Source organism: Dermacentor variabilis, chromosome 3 (assembly GCF_050947875.1).
Source record: "Dermacentor variabilis isolate Ectoservices chromosome 3, ASM5094787v1, whole genome shotgun sequence".
Classification (NCBI taxonomy): domain Eukaryota; kingdom Metazoa; phylum Arthropoda; class Arachnida; order Ixodida; family Ixodidae; genus Dermacentor; species Dermacentor variabilis.
The window spans coordinates 133,368,109-133,385,074 of NC_134570.1; the positions used below are offsets into that span (position 1 = coordinate 133,368,109).

At 47.2% G+C, this 16,966-nt stretch overlaps 1 protein-coding gene across 2 annotated transcripts in view; it reads right to left on the reverse strand.

Annotated features, from left to right (window-relative positions):
- Positions 1 to 16,966, reverse strand: part of LOC142576296 (putative oxidoreductase YxbG) — a 48,195-nt gene that overhangs the window by 14,201 nt on the left and 17,028 nt on the right. The window lies entirely within an intron of this gene.

Below are 16,966 nucleotides of genomic sequence, written 5' to 3' on the forward strand. Positions count from 1 at the left end.
TTATACATATCGCACTAGTGCAGTGGTGGCAACGAAGCCGTTATGCATCATGCTTAATGTGCCTGAAGCGAGTTACGGCATGCATATGTCGGCCCGGTCATTGAGGGAAAATACAGGGGATCTAGGTTTTCTCATGAAGTTCATTAAATGGAGATGAATCGAAAACACCCATTGTACGTTAAGTACGCCCATGGAATTTTTTAACAATATCGCGCGAGCATCGACCGCACGGCTTGTCAGCGGCCTTGTTGAGGTGAGGACCACTCCTTAAGCGAACAGCGCAGCAGAATACATTCCAACTAGAAGTCGTCTTGTACACCCATGCGTACTGGCGCCGCACCCAACACTCGTCGCCGTTAGAAGACTGCAGACACACGGTCTGGACGACGCTAGTGTGAAATTGGTAAAAAATGCAAATGTGTACGTCATCAGTGTATCTGGAAAGTACGTTACCATTGTAAATTTCTGATTAGCGATGCTGTCGGATGATCTTACTGCGATATATTTCATGTGGGCGCATCCACAAGCTTAAACAGAAGCTGCGGTGCTAAGTTTATGACAACGTGTAGGATTTGTTTCTCGAGCTGTTCTTGACTACGGCACTCCTCGAGTTGAATTTGTTGCTTTAACTAACCTTGGAGATAAATAACCTCATTGCGTCAAATCAGAACTGAATGGCGGCCATTTTTGTACTGACTACAATGCCCAAACCAATGCCGAGAAAGATGGTGCTGAACCGAGATGCCGGTTGATGTAAGGTGGTGCGCGGCGTCCTCATATTTTAGGATAAATCGCAACGTATAATTCTGGAGCACGGAAAAATACTGCTTTCCATTCGTTGAATCATGTAGAAAAAAAGCAGGTTCACAAAGTGGAATGATATTTCGGTTCACCGCAAAGGGGCGATCACATTCGAGTGATGTCAACAGTAAGATATTCACCGTCTGCAAGAGAGTCTAACTTTGGGCCTCGCTTGTCGTGTGTTCCTTGTTTCCCACTGATTTTGTGTATAATTCTATCAGCCACAGGGCAGCCTAACGATGAAACTACACCAACTACGCCCATCTCTAGGTTTCCATACCTTGAAACGTTTTTGGGCTTCAGAAACTGATCGAGCTACTAAGCATGTTGTCCTTTATGCATTCGTGTCATTTGTTTCAACTAATGCATAGCCGGAACCCGGGCTAGCATGCTTTAAATTTAAGTGCAGAAACATCGCTGTTTCAGGAAGCGAAAACATATCTCCTGACACGGATAGTTCTTCGTCCTCGGTACGTCTCTAAAATCGGGTCCTCAGCATTCGCACATCGTTTAGGAGAGAGCTCCCAACACAACCACAATACAGGACGTATGCTGTTGCACCTGTGCAACCTGGAGCGTGGGTATAGTGGTCTGGAGGTTGACCAGCAGGGAGGGGCCCAGGGAGAGACTCTAGACGATCGACGTGACTAATAAAAATGTCCTTTAATTACGTCGATCGGGAGCTACAGCTGCGCAATATTTGTGACGGAGGGCGACACGAACACTCCAGCTTGTGCTGAAGACTGAAGTTCTTTGGCCGTTGGCGGTGGCGTCCTTCACAGCATCTTCAGGACACCCTCGCTCAAGAGAAGGAGAGATCGAACGCTCTCCACGCTTGCGGCGGCCGCTCGGCACAGGGCAGTCAGTTATACGGATTGCCTAACCGCCACTGGCACATAAGAGCCAAACGTACTGGCGGGCACGCAAGCACGCACTTACAGACACCACCAGCGTCTCCCTCCAGGGCCGGATTAAGAAAAATGGGGGCCCTGGGCTAATGCGCATGCAGGCCCTCTTTCCCTATACTGGCTCCTGCACGCCCCCCCCCCCCCCTTGTCGTTTGCTGTATACGCTACTGGAAATGTACCATGTTTCATTGTAATTCCACCAAACTAAAAAGAACGACGTGCGATCAACGGCATTATTATTATTATTATTATTATTATTATTATTATTATTATTATTATTATTATTATTATTATTATTATTATTATTATAAGAAAAACAGCAGAACTTGCTTGAAGCGCGTGCTGTTGTAAGCACCAGCACGTATGTTCACTTTGTGACTAATCTGCATTCTGTTTTCAGCAAAATCTAGGCTTTAAGGAAAAGTTTAGTGCACTGAAGGCGAACAAGAACGTAGAAAGGACAACACAGCTGAGATGTCGATCCTTCTGAAGCTAGGCTTTGTTTGCAAAACTAAGTTTAACCACGTGAGGAGCCGCATGGTTGCATCCAAAACATTGTTTATTAAAATTCAAGCATCAGACTGCAGTAATCGTTATACACGTTAGTCTTTAAATATGTAATTGATATACACAATACTTAAGGCAATACAAATACCATAAAAATGCAGTAGAATGCAGATGAAAATTAGCTACTGTATTTAATAAACATTATTTGAAAATATTTTCGTTAAAGGCAACACAAGCAACGAAGACACCAGATAAACGTAGCACTATCAAAAACAACAACAATACAGTTCTTTATAAGCACGCTAAATATCTCAAGAAAAACAAACTAGAGACGAACAACGAAGATTTGCATATCTTGGATTACACTGCTCAGCGTTTCATTGGCAACGTGGAGGCTGGGAGGCGACATAACGAACTTATTCATGTATAGCGCAAACAGTCCTCTTTTAAAATGGCATCTTTTGCGCCTTCGCTTTGGCGAAATCAGATATAGTCTGTTCGAAGGATAGATCGCGGAGGAGGTCACTTTCAATGAACACGATAGCAAGCGAGTTCACCATGTCGTCAAGGAGACTCGAACGAAGGCGATTTTTTATCACCGACTACGTGGAAAACGATTGTTCGGCCTCACAGTTTGCGACGGGTATGCTTAAGTACATTCGAAAAGGAATACAAAGGTTAGGAATACATAAATAAGCTTTCTTTCGTGCAGCAACTTCATTATTCCCAGGGGACTCGTGTCCTGGCACACATAGTTGTGCAGAAAGTTCGCAAACTGAACGATTTCAACAGAAAATGTTGTTTCCAAATCATTTTTGTAGGTTTTCACCAACTTCTCAGCGTCCCCTGCCAGAGAGGCCTCGCTCCAAACTTCTGCCAGCAATTTTAAGAATCTGAACCTTTCGCAGAGTTCAGTGCAGGCAGCCTTTGGCACTCGCAAAGCAGAGCCTAAAGTGTCAAGTACAACAGTGTAGGTTTCTACGATAATCTTTTTTCTACCTTGTAGCGCACTATCGCTTTTCCCGTCCGGGTGCTTACTCAAAACGATGCGTTTGCCCTCATACTGATACCATCGATTGGTACTTAGCGTGCGTGCGCTCTCTTCGAAGGTATCAAAGAGAGGTCGCAAAGAATTAACAAATGCTTCTAGAGAGCTCAGCAGGTCTACAGCAGTTGAAATGCCTAGACCTGGTTTCTGAACTGCTACGCCCGTTTTGTCAAAGCGCTCCAAGATTTCACTCCAGAAAATCACCATGAATGCAGCCTCTAGTTTTGTCAATTTTTTGAAGAGAGAGTGCGCTTCGTTCCTAGTGTGACCGTTTTCTTTCTCGTTCTGTGATATAGCTTCAAGGCAACACAAGACTACATTGAAATTTTTCAGAGTGGCCTTACATGATTCAGCGTGTCTTAACCACCAGGTCTCAGAGAGACTTTTCGAAACAAGCTGCTGGCCAGTTCCGCCCATGCTCTCGAAAAGATACCTCTATCGCTTAGGTGAGGCAGCAAAGAACACATACAGTCTCTGAATTACAGTGAAAAATTTGACTGCCTCAAGGCAACTGTCCACGCTACACGCGCCAACTAAGTTCAGTGACTGACCAGCACACAGGACGTAGACTGCCAATTCATTCAGGTGTTCGATTTGACCTTGCAGTGCTTTGTATTTTCCTGACATATTAGTCGCATTATCATAAGCTTGGCCCCTACAATCATCAATTCAGATGCCATTGGTCGTCAAGAGGGACATCACGGTAATAAAGAGATACAAGTCGGTATGCGATTCAATTGGAACAAATCCAAGAAAGCGTTCGTACACTTCTCCATTTAAATAGTATCGTAAAACAACTCACAGCTGATCAACGTGAGTAAGGTCTGAAGTCGCATCAACAATTGAAGAGAAATATTTTGCGCGTTTCACTTCGTCTACGAGACGTTCCTTGACAGCCTTTGCGATATGCTTGGTAAACTGATCACAAATGGTTTTTGAAAGATACAATTGGTGAGCTTTTCATCTGTTCCCGTAGCATTTCATTTGCTCCTCTAGAAAGGGATCAAAACTGGCAATGGCCTCAAGCACTCCCATAAAATTGCCATTTCTCGGTGAACCAAAAATCTCCTCACTGCCTATAAACGCCAGGTTCCGCTCAGCTAGAAGCTTAAATACAACGACTGCGTGCTTCAACACCTCTGTCCAGTAAGGTCTCAGTGATAAAATGATTAACCAGCTCCTTCTCAATTGTGCTTCTCGAGTTAGAGCGGGCCAACCATGCTGCCACGTAGTTGAGGTGCTCGACGCTATTTTCATGTGCGCAAACCTTTTCTTCTGCTCTTTTTCAATCAGAAGAGCCGTGCGCGGTGAAAGCACTGGGGTTGCTTCAAATCGAAAATAGTTTGCACATGAAATAGTAAACGGAATCTATGGACTCCGAGTAGATTAACCAGTGTCTCTTGTACGTCTAGAGATTTACAGCCTTTCGCACGAAAAGATGAGGTGACATATAGCATTTCTGAGTTTTGTATTGCCTTTCGGATGACAGAAAATTTTCTGCCCGATTTTGAAAATGCAATGGCCCTTTCTCGAGGCATACACTCCGAAAGCTGTCAGTAATAACGTTCGGCCACTTAGCAGGGTCACTTCGAAGAATCTCGCAACGTACCTCTTTCTGCGGGGGTGTCTGTACTTCTTTGTTGCCGCAACGAGAAGCCGTCTCATTCATCCTCTCGAGGCACACTTCGTGGGTGGGAACCAGATTATTTGAAGCCAAACTAACGGGAAATAAGTGAGTCATGTCTTGGAGTGTTGCTTCCTGGCGCTTGTCAGTAGAAGGAGGCTCATCAGAGAGGTTTGGCACCTGTTGATAAGCAGTAGTAGAAATCGAACGTGGCGGACCGGACACCTGGAGCTTTGTGGCAGGCCCCCGCCGAGTAGCATAGACGTTGCTGACTCAGGGACAGGACAGGGCTCGGTTAGCGTCGGTTGCTCAGAAATATGGACGACTGAGGTTGGCACCGTTTTCACAGGTTCCCGACAACCAATATGAGTCAAGCCTTGCTTCTTGCCAGGAAACCGTGGTGATGAAGTTGGCAAGTCCCCAACAGAAGCATAGTCGGTACTATTTGGAGTCCCTGGGTAGAGCGATCACACTGCTCCGTGGAAGCTTCATTCAGTAGGTGCTTTGTCATCTTTGGTAGCTTCTTTTCACGCTCTTCTCTTTCTAACTTCCTTTATCGTTTATACGCACCACTTTGATGCTTCTGACCGAGCATTTTCCCATGAATGAATGGTAATTGTTCACCGGGCACTTCGTGAGTCCGACGCGACCGCAGGTGTCCAACGGAGGCCGTCCCGATGACTGGCGCACGCTGCTTGGATGGCCCGTGGCTGGCCGAGAGTGGAACGTCCCCCGGGAGCTCCTCAGCGGGAGGGCGTATGCAAGCTTTACCGGCGGCTCCGGGCTGAATATCAGCCCGCGATCAACTTCCTTTTATAGACGTGCGTCGCGTCTATCTGTTACTAGTGCCAAAGTAGGCGTTCACCTACGCATAGAGTTCCTTGTACAAATTCCCTCCTTCTCCGTACAAACTCACTCCTTCTCCCGTTCCGGTCTCGCCCTCTTATTGGCTAGGAGGAATCTTCTGTTCTATGAAGTTACGATTTTTCATTCGCCCCGTCGACGCCCAGCGCGAGAACGAAGGGGAGAGGGCGACTCCTAGCGCGGGCGAAGTTACGCGCCATCCGTCGCTTCTGAGTCATCATTTTCTACTTCTTTCTGGAAAGTTCGGCGGCCAGTCTGACCTACTTTTTTCCGTCGAGCGCGTGCGAGTGTGCGCAGCCACTAGGCAGGAATGGGCCCTGGAGATAGACCTTTGTGTTCAGCTCTCTAACTTCCCCTTCGCTCTTCTGCAACCCTAGCCCGAAGAGTGAACGTTCCATGCCCCACGGCACGCAGACAAAAGCACGTGTGACGTCTTCTTTCCTTTCCTGCCTAGACTCTACCATCAGACTCATCATCTGCTATCGGACTCATCCTCCCCCGCCCAAATTATCATCACGGTAAAGAAAAGTCGAATGGGAGGCACTGTAGGGTACTGCAGCACATCCTTTCTATGAGAAGGACAGCGGCGGAACTATTTGAGAGGTGGAAGGTGACGTGGTGGGGACGAGGGGCAAGGGAGATTTAGGTCCTCATCTCAAATTACTTGTTTCAGGTATTTCCCCCTTGCCCCTCATCTCCAGACAGCACTGGACAGATAGACTGACAGGAAACCACGAAAACTCTTCCAAGTAAACGCACCTCGCTTCGTAAGAAAGAGGGCACTCCGCCGGGGTGGCGGGGGATTCCTGCTTTTGCAGCTCGACAAGCTCTCCCCAAATGATCAGGTTAAACGCGTGCTGTTACATAAGGCGGGGGGCCCCGTCCGCTCGTTCTGGTTCTCTCGCTTCATATATGTCGCTCGAAGTTGCGTTGCCCATGGTTCCAAATGCTAAGCAAGCTATAATAAATGGGCCCCCATCTCCTACTGTCCGAGGTGAGGCACTGGGCTACAGCCCCTTAGCGCCCCCCCCCCTCCTTAATCCAGCGCTGTCTCCCTCGACCAGTAAGAGGGGACGGGGCGAATGCACACGCGAAGCTTAAACTTTTCGCTTGCTCAAGGGAGACAGAACTGGCGAGTCCACGCAGGCATCAGCGCGTCATGTGCACCGTGGGTGAGGACGCGAGAATGCGCGAGCAAGTGCTGACGTCGCCGTTGCAGCCTACTAGGCCTTTTTAAACGGTTGCGGGCGTTTAAGTGTGTGTGAAACGTGCAGATTTTCCCCGTGGCTTCGGCGGGGTGACACAAATTGTTCGTCAAACAGTTCAGAGGTAACAATACTGACTCAATCACGCAGATTAGCAATGTGTAATATTATGTACTGAGAGGTCACAACCAGCAGGGTGAATTCAATTCCAAGTCTCGTATCTCTCGTATCGCTAACGGTAACTGAACTAGGACAGCATCTGGGCGCAACGATTGCCCGCCGTCACGACATCCAATACCTATTACGACTCATGAAAGCATAGCTTCTTCATCACAGTACTATGAAAGAGACTCGCTGGTTAAGTTTTAAAAATAACGATGGCGCGCTCGCACAGCTTTTGTGGAGCAAATAGGTTATATGCGTCTGCGATTTTAAGCTCGTTCTGCATTTTTCTTTGTACAGAAAGGAGCATCACTTAAAAGGGAGCTAACCGAACTCTTTTCAATTGAACGGCAACTTGCCCCTATGCCCCTCTGGATCTAGTTGCGATATTCGCGCATTCTGGGGTTAAATACCAACTGCAACTAAATTTAACTTCGGCTAGTTGGTTATCAATAGCCAGCAAATACCATTGAAGAAATATTCTCGAAGATCCAGGGCTGGTAACTGTCTAATTTTCTTATTAGTAGCACCTAAATTGAACATATGCATCGACGCATGCACCTGGTTACTGTATCTGAAGTCCATCCCCTCACGTCGCCTTCGACACTTTATAAAGCCCGTCGACGCCAGCAATGAGCGGTGTCCAATTCCGAAGGTCAACCTGAGCAGTCGTTATGTCTGGGTCGTGCGTTACTTCCGGCGAGCGGTAATGGCAGCGCTTAATTTCGGAATGAGAAACGCCTACTTCTCGAGGTTTTCCGGGACATTTGCACTTGTACTTCACACCTACAATATCGCTTGGCGTCTGCTTTGTATTCGCACTAGGTCTAACTAGACTTACTTATGTAATCCAAAATTTTGTTGCATTTGGCCTTTATTACAATCTTATCTAAGCTACACGATGCATTCAACAGTCAGCGCAATCTTTGATGCAGCACATGTACAGCCCCCGCAGGGGCGTCTGCGTCAGCAGGCGTTTGGTGTGTTGCGACACCACGTACCCGAGCACACGAGGGTTGGACCCTCCCGCGTGTAGCCGTGCGCGGCTCAGCCGTGTCCGAGGAAAAGGGGATCCTGGGGGTTGATCCGATGCTGGGTGTTCGGACCTTTAAGGCCCCCCGGCGGAGGCAACACACCCCTTTGGCCTCTGCTTCACGTAGACGGCACCCCCGGACTGACCCACCCGGGGGAAATCGGTAGTTGCCTTTTCCTGTCTCTCTCTCCCTCCAGCCTTCGTCTTTTTCGCACTTTCCATCTTTCCTGTCTTATCCTAGCTTCCGCTTACTTCCAATTTTTCCAGGCAGCAAGGGTTAACCTTGTGTGAATAGCCAACCTAGGTTATTTCATATTTGGTTATAGTGATGACGTACAGCTGGCGTCTACAGGACCTGTTCATACAGTCCCTGTAGCGTCCCCTCGTAGGGCTCCATGGTGGGTGGCTGGCGTTATTGCCGAAAACTACATTTTTCTATGGCAAGTTCCTTCCCTTCAATTCCTGATCGCCCTCAAAAAAGAGGGCGCACCGAAGATGTATTTCAGTTCTTTGGTCGTCAAAGACCGAACTTCCCACGGTACCATGTCATCCACTCTGAAAAATCTGATAAACAAGTCCGAAATATCTCCCCTTTTCTAGTTTCCAAGTCCTTAACTGATGTCCTTGGTCCAGGCTACAAGGTATCAAGGCTGGCAAGTGGTGATCTCCTGTTAGAACTGCATGATAAGAAACAATACGAAAAGTTGCCCAGTCTAGCGTCATTTGGGGATGTTCCACTGACAATAACTCCACACCGCACTCTGAACACCACCCGCGGCGTTGTCTCTGATGACGATTTGCTCCAGCTGACAGAGGCTGAGCTCTTGGAGGGCTTAAGTGAGCAGAACGTAGTCAATGTCAGAAGAATTAAGATGAGAAGGGATGGCAAAGAAATTCAAACGAAGCACCTAATACTCACATTCGGTTCAAGTATTCTGCCCGAGTCTGTGGAGGCCGGGTACATCAAGCTCCGTGTCAGGCCGTACGTGCCAAACCCACTCCGCTGTTTCAAGTGCCAGCGCTTCGGCCACAGTTCGCAGAGTTGCCGAGGCCGCCAAACTTGTGCTAAATGTAGTGCCCAAGAACACACCACTGAAACGTGTGAGAACGCTCCCCACTGTGTAAACTGTGATGGGGAGCACGCCGCGTACTCGCGGTCGTGCCCCTCCTGGAAGAAGGAAAAAGAAATAGTAACGATCAAAGTGAAAGAGAATATATCGTTCAAAGAGGCACGAAGGCGGGTAGCATACCTACCAACGAAAACCTTTGCCGAAGTGGCGCGTCAGGGGGCAGCGTCACAACGGCCTCCGGCGGCTGTCCGACCCTCAATCAGTGAGTCGGCAGCTAAGCCATCTGCCCCCGCGGCGGTTGCAGCTAGCGCTGCTCCGTCAACCGAGGAGAGGGGACCACCGACCCCGAAGGTGGGCGCAGCCGAGGCTGCCTCAACCTCCCAGCTCCCTTCCAGCGCTGGCAACAGCCGGCGCAGCCAAATCCCCCAGGGAGCCCCATCGACCTCCGGGCTGGTGGGCGCAGGGGTCTTGCCCTCGAAGGCGGGACCCTCGCTGGTAACTTCCCGCTCGCAAGAGCAAGTGTGCGGCGCCTCACAAGAGGCAATGGACACTACACCCATCCTCAAGGCGCACCAAGCGCCTAAGGAGCGGCTAGGCTCCCTCGAACGCTACAGAAAGGGCAGAACCCCCGTTACAGGGCCTCGAAAGGGCTCTGTAATCTAATCTGTAATTTCCATAATCACTACTTCTGTTTCTGTACACACAGCACCTATTTACTACCAACATGGATACACAGATAATTCAATGGAACGTCAGAGGTCTCCTCAGAAACCTTGATGATGTTCAAGAACTAATCCACAAACACAATCCCAAGGTGCTGTGTTTACAAGAAACCAACTTAAAATCCAAACACGCGAACTTTCTCCGACAGCATATTACTTTTCGCAAAGATCGCGATGATGCTGTCGCATCATCGGGCGGTGTTGCCATTGCTATCCATAAGAGCATTGCATGTCAACTTTTACAGCTACAAACGCCTCTCGAAGCAGTGGCGGTTCGAGCTGTACTCCTAAACAAACTCACCACGATTAGCTCTCTATACATACCCCCACATTACAAATTAACGAAGCATGAATTCCAATCCTTTATTGATCAATTGCCAGAACCTTACATTGTTCTTGGCGATTTCAATGCGCACAGCTCCCTGTGGGGCGACTCTCGTATAGATGCGCGAGGTCGTCTTGTTGAACAGTTCCTTTTCTCTTCTGGTGCGTGCCTTCTGAATAAGAAGAAACCCACATATTACTGTGTTGCAAACAATACCTTTTCTTCAATTGATCTGAGCATAGTTTCTCCGTCCATACTGCCTGAACTAGAATAGGAAGTTACGAACGATCCTTACGGAAGCGACCACTTCCCCGTACTATTAAGAACACTTAAAGAAGACGAATATCCACCACAGGCTCCTAGGTGGAAGACTGAGACAGCAGACTGGGAGAAATTCCGAAACTTAACTATTATATCATGGGATGACATGTCCTCGTTAGGAATTGAGGCTGCCGTGGAATATTTTACAGCCTTTATAATAGACGCCGCAACTAAATGTATATCACAAGTAAATGGATTGGCACGCAAACGGCGTGTCCCGTGGTGGAACGACGATTGTAGGATCGCTCGTAAGAAACAAAACAAAGCGTGGGGGATGCTACGCGCCTCCCCCACTGCGGAGAATCTTATCAATTTTAAAAAAGTAAAATCCCAAGGCAGGCGAACACGCCGACAAGCCAGAAGAGAGAGTTGGCAGAAGTTTTTATCTAGTATCAACTCCTATACAGATGAGGCCAAAGTCTGGAACAGGGTTCATAGGATAAAAGGGCGACAAACATATTCACTTCCTTTGGTGAACACACAAGGTGAAACACTGAAAGATCAGGCAGACACACTTGGAGAACACTTTGAGAGCGTGTCGAGTTCAAACCATTATTCGCAATCCTTTTTGAAATAGAAACAAATAGAAGAATGTAAGCCAATAATACGAAAATCCAGACAGAATGAACCTTATAACCGGCCGTTCAGTATTGCAGAGTTGAGAGCTGCCTTGACCACATGCAAAAGCTCTGCACCGGGACCTGATAGAGTCATGTACGAAATGATCAGAAACTTACACACTGACACCAAACTTACACTACTTGCGCTTTTCAACGCTATTTGGGCTACGGGCTACCTCCCATCCACATGGAAAGATGCGATTGTGGTCCCTGTTCTTAAGCAGGGTAAAGAGCCTTCCTTGGCGGGAAGTTACCGTCCGATAGCTCTGACAAATTGTCTCTGTAAGCTTTTTGAAAAAATGGTTAATCGCAGACTTGCACATTTCCTTGAACTCAACAATTTCCTCGATCCCTTTCAGTGTGGCTTCAGAGAAGGGCGGTCCACAACCGATCACCTTGTGCGCATTGAGGGAAACATTCGCGACGCCTTTCTACACAAACAATATTTCCTATCCGTATTCCTCGATATGGAGAAGGCGTACGACACTACGTGGCGCTATGGAATCTTGAGAGACTTGTCGGGAATTGGCATCCGTGGCAATATGCTCGTCCTAATAGAAAGCTATTTGTCCAACCGTACATTCCGCGTGAAAGTTGGCAATGTATTGTCGCGACCTTTTATACAGGAAACTGGTGTACCTCAAGGAGGTGTACTTAGCTGCAAGCTCTTCATCGTGAAAATGAACACCCTTCGCGCTTCATTACCGCCAGCCATTTTTTATTCTGTTTACGTAGACGACATACAGATAGGTTTCAAATCCTGCAACCTTACTGTATGTGAGAGGCAAGTTCAACAGGGCTTGAACAAAGTGTCCAAATGGGCAGAAGAAAACGGATTTAAAGTTAACCCCAACAAAAGTTCTTGTGTGCTTTTCACAAGAAAGAGAGGGCTCATTGCAGAACCCAGTATCGAAATGTATGGTCAGCGAATTCCTGTGAACAAAGAACACAAGTTTTTAGGCATCATACTTGATTCGAAATTAACGTTTATTCCACACATAAAGTACCTCAAGGTTAAATGCTTAAAAACAATGAACTTACTCAAAGTAGTATCCCACACAACATGGGGCAGCGACAGGAAATGTTTAATGAATCTTTACAAGAGCCTCATCCGATCACGGTTGGATTACGGTGCCGTGATCTATCATTCTGCAGCCCCGAGCGCGCTAAAGATGCTAGATCCGGTCCACCATCTAGGAATCCGACTGGCCACTGGAGCTTTCAGAACAAGTCCTATTGAAAGCTTATATGCAGAATCAAATGAGTGGTCACTTCATCTGCAGAGAACATACATCAGCCAAACATATTTTTTGAAAGTCCACTCTAATTCTCAGCATCCGTGTTTTAACACCATTAACGATACGACATGTGCTACACTCTTTCATAATCTTCCCTCCGTAAGACAGCCTTTCTCGCTGCGTGTGAGGGAGCTTAGTGACGAAATGCGTGTCCCAATCCTCGAGCTGAGCCCAATCCATCCAGCCAAGCTGCTACCTCCTTGGGAGTGGCAGCTGATACAATGCGATATATCCTTCATGCAAATTACAAAACACGCTCCAGAGATTGAAATCCAAATGCATTTCCGGGAACTCCAGCACAAATACTCCTGCACGGAGTTCTACACAGACGCATCGAAGTCACACGACGGGGTGTCCTATGCAGCCGTCGGTCCATCCTTCTCGGAAACCGATGTACTGCATCCGGAAACTAGTATCTTTACGGCTGAGGCTTACGCACTGCTGTCGGTCGCAAAGCATATAAATAAATCAAAACTCCAGAAATCAGTTATATATACGGACTCCCTTAGTGTTGTGAAGGCCTTGATGTCTTTCTGTAGCCACAAAAACCCGGTAATTAATGAACTCTACTTTGTACTGTGTAAAGCATATATATCTAACCAACATGTGATTATATGCCGGGTGCCTGGACATAGGGGCATTGAGGGAAACGTACTAGCGGACCAGATGGCCACATCCATTTCATTGCATGCAGTTTGTCCTACTGCTTCGGTCCCTGTCACAGACCTGAAGCCTTTCTTAAGAAGAAAACTGCGAAACCACTGGCAACGTATGTGGGACGGAGAAGTAAATAATAAACTACACGTAATAAAGCCACAGTTAGGTTCTTGGCCCTCCGTAACAAAATCACGGCGAACAGATGTCCTATTCTGTCGCCTCAGAATAGGACACACGTTTGGCACGCATAACTTCCTACTCACTGGAAATGATCCTCCAACCTGTGGTAGATGCGGGGAGAGGCTGACCGTCCTCCACGTTCTCCTGGAGTATCGGGCAGCCGAATCTGAAAGAAGGAAACATTTTTCCCTAGCATATCGGCAGCACATCCCCCTACATCCCGTAATGCTACTCGGCCCAGAACCTTTATTTGACGCCAACGCAGTCCTAAGTTTTCTGAGAGATGTTGTCCTGCATGTTTTTAGCCCCACATGTTCGTAGCGGGTCCTCTCTTCAGAGGATGCCGCTGTGATAGGTCTTTCGTATAGCACGCGCCTCTAGGCCCTTGTGTTTCAAGGGCTCTGGCGAGGCAGCAGTGCTCCAAATAATTTTACCATCTTATATATTTTATATTTTGCATCATTCTTCTACGATCGATTTTAATGTTCGTAGTATTCGTCATTAGTCATCGCCATAATTTTATAGCACGTAGATTTTACGCACTTTACAGCGAATATTTTTAGGCCACTTTACAGCCAAGTCACATCTTCCATAGTACATCGTCAACATTACCACGTGTCATGGCGCTCTTTGGCCAAACCTGGCCCTTGCGCCACAAAACACAACACATCATCATCATCATCACATGTACAGCATTCAACGGATGTTGCACGTGGCATACGCCGGCGTGCGCAAACACGGTACGAGCGAGAAAATTCGTCCAATATGCCATGCTTGTTCTCTACAAGAGCTCACTGGCATGTGGAATGTTTTAAGTAGGTCAGATGGCAAGACTCACTTCCAGAAACTGCTCTTCGTACACGTCTTATTCAGCCCACGGGAAATTAGGACCCCAGTTGCTGCCCTAGAGAAAACAAAATCGTTTTGCTGCGACAGTTGTTGAATCCTCCAAACTCACTTTTACTTCTCTGACCATCTGACGGCCTGTCCATTACATTGCGCTGCGTGGCGACGATGGTTGTTGTTATTGACGTGATTTCGTTGACCACGGTGCCACGGTGCAACTCTGACCACGGTGCTATGGCGCAACAACAGCTCTTCGTATTTAGTGCTGGATTTCGCGCTCCACACAGGTTCTGGAAGCGGCGCCGTCTGTGCATGCATTTCGGAAGACAACAAATCCTTGTAACTTTAGCGGACCAGAAGGAATTTGTGTGCAGTGATTCATCGTTGCTGTTCTAGAGATGGTGGCATATTAGCATACGATTGTTCGTGGTGATGCTCGTGAAAATACTGCCAACGGCCGAACAGTGGCACGCGTTACAATCGTGATGATGAGCCATGAACAAGGCATATGCCTAAAATGGCGCCAGCGCCAACAAAAAGGTTGTTCGTAAAAAGCGATGATGAAAGTTCTGACGGCGCTATTGCCAGCAGCAGTGCAGTTAAGAGAACGCCATGCAATTTGTTCAGAAACTAGGTGGCAGTATTCGCAGCACAATGTTCCCTATATATCAGCACAGTGAATTTTAATAAAGTAGATTGAGCAAACAACATCGCCAGTGATTGCCCAAGCTAGAGATAGAGGAATGCTCCTGGAAATATATGGACGGTATTAAATGAATAATGCGCTAACACCTCTTTGTGCACATACAGCAACAACGAGTTCGCGCCCACATCGTGAAGGACGGACGTGATTCGGGTAGTAGGATGCAATTAGAAACACTTCATGGGCCGCCTTAGTTACGCCACAGGTCCCATCAAGTTTGCTGCGTTCTTATGACATACACGTAAGCTTTCACTGCAGAATTTATCTCTGCAAACGTATGATTGGTTCCCTTGAACGCGCTCAGTTGAATGTGTTGGCGTGCACCGGCACCTGCGGTACGAACTCCCCGATTGTTAGTTACTACAATGTAAAAGCAATGACGGCGAGAGGCCTTGACAGCAGTAGCTAGGTCACTACGGATTCCAGCAGAGCAAGCTAGCCGAATAAAAGGGATACAAAATAATAACACAGTGTGCCGGGGTATTGTATAACGGTGTAGTGATCCCGCGTTTTCATCTAGCATAGCATAAGTGTGTATTCGCAAGCACGATATTATTCGGTCATATGACTGGGTCAACGTATTGTTGCTCGGCAAGTCACTATTCACTGTACAAGTATAACTCATGTTATTTATCTACACAGCTATAAGCAAGCGGTGCTGCTCTAATGAGTGCTGATGGTTATGATTACAAAACACGAATAAGTAGCCCCGTATGCGCGATCTACGCATTACTAAAGCTGTAGTCAGTTGTGAATCGAAGCTGGTGCGTGACACCTGCCAACTGCAAGAATGTCACGCCGCGACTAAATTTAATGATTTCGGTGAATTGAACACCCCAATGAGTGGTGCAGCCTTATCATGCATTACTGCCATAACGCTCCACTCAGACAGATCAATTGCATTATGGCAGGCAGCACATAATATATAAGAGAATGAATGCTGGAGAAAGAGTACGAAATCTACAAACACGCAGTTGCTCAGGTGACATGCTGCAAGAGCCTATCTGTGTCTACCACTCGCCATGGCTGCCGGAAACCAAGATCTCGTGACTGCAAAACAAAGCTGTCAGCTTTGTGCGAGTTCCCCACTACACTAACCAGAATGTGATCTCACCGCGATGATACTTAAAGGAACAGAAAGTGAACGTGGTTAACCAATAGTGTCTGCATCAGAAATTTTCAAATGCTAAAAGATTACTTCGACAATAAACGGTGTCAGGTACGTTTGCAAGTCTGCTGGAAACACAAAGTTCTACAATACAATAAAAGTAAAAGAATTATTCAAATCGAGCCCACATTCTGAAATCTATTTTAAGCGAAGCTTTCGGAAGCGGTGAATGAAAGGCTTTTTTGGTGCCCATTTATTTTCTGCGTTTGGGGCGCAAAGAAAGCTGGCACCCTCGTATGCACTTTCGCCCATTAGTGCTGCGCAGTGTGACTCACGTGGCGATCATCGCAAAGAGGTAGTTGGCAGTTGGCCGTTGGTAAAAGTCGCGAGGTAGAAGCATACGTGCGATTGCGGTCTAATGGTGCATCTGGTTGCCAGTACATTCTATGACAGATGTAGTAATATGCTTTCAAGGACACTGAGCGTGTTCACGGCAGGCTTGCATGTTTTGGCCTGTCACTCACTACGTGTCGTCCTCACCAGCACCTACAGCGCACTCACCGAGCGCAACACATCGAGTCAGGTGGTCCAATGCTGCTTTGGTGACAGCGTACGCCAAGCCATGCATAACCTGTTTGAAGAGATGGTTGAAATAATATCGCTTACTCAAAGCGTAATGGTGTTTATGAGTTGTAGCCCAATGAATTGTAATATAGTTTTGGCTGTGATAACAGTAGCGACTGCAGTGATACTTATTATTAGGATGCAGCACAGATGCGCATAATAATGTTGTAACTGTTTCACTAACAGCATTTGACGGCACACATAAGTTACAAGCGCATAAAAAGTGATGAGCTGAAAGTAGCAGCTATCAAGTGCCTCGCAACATTTGTCGGCGGCGATTCGCAATGTGCAGCATAGCAGGTAGAAAGCCAGATGATGTGCATTAGCTTTCATTGAGTGG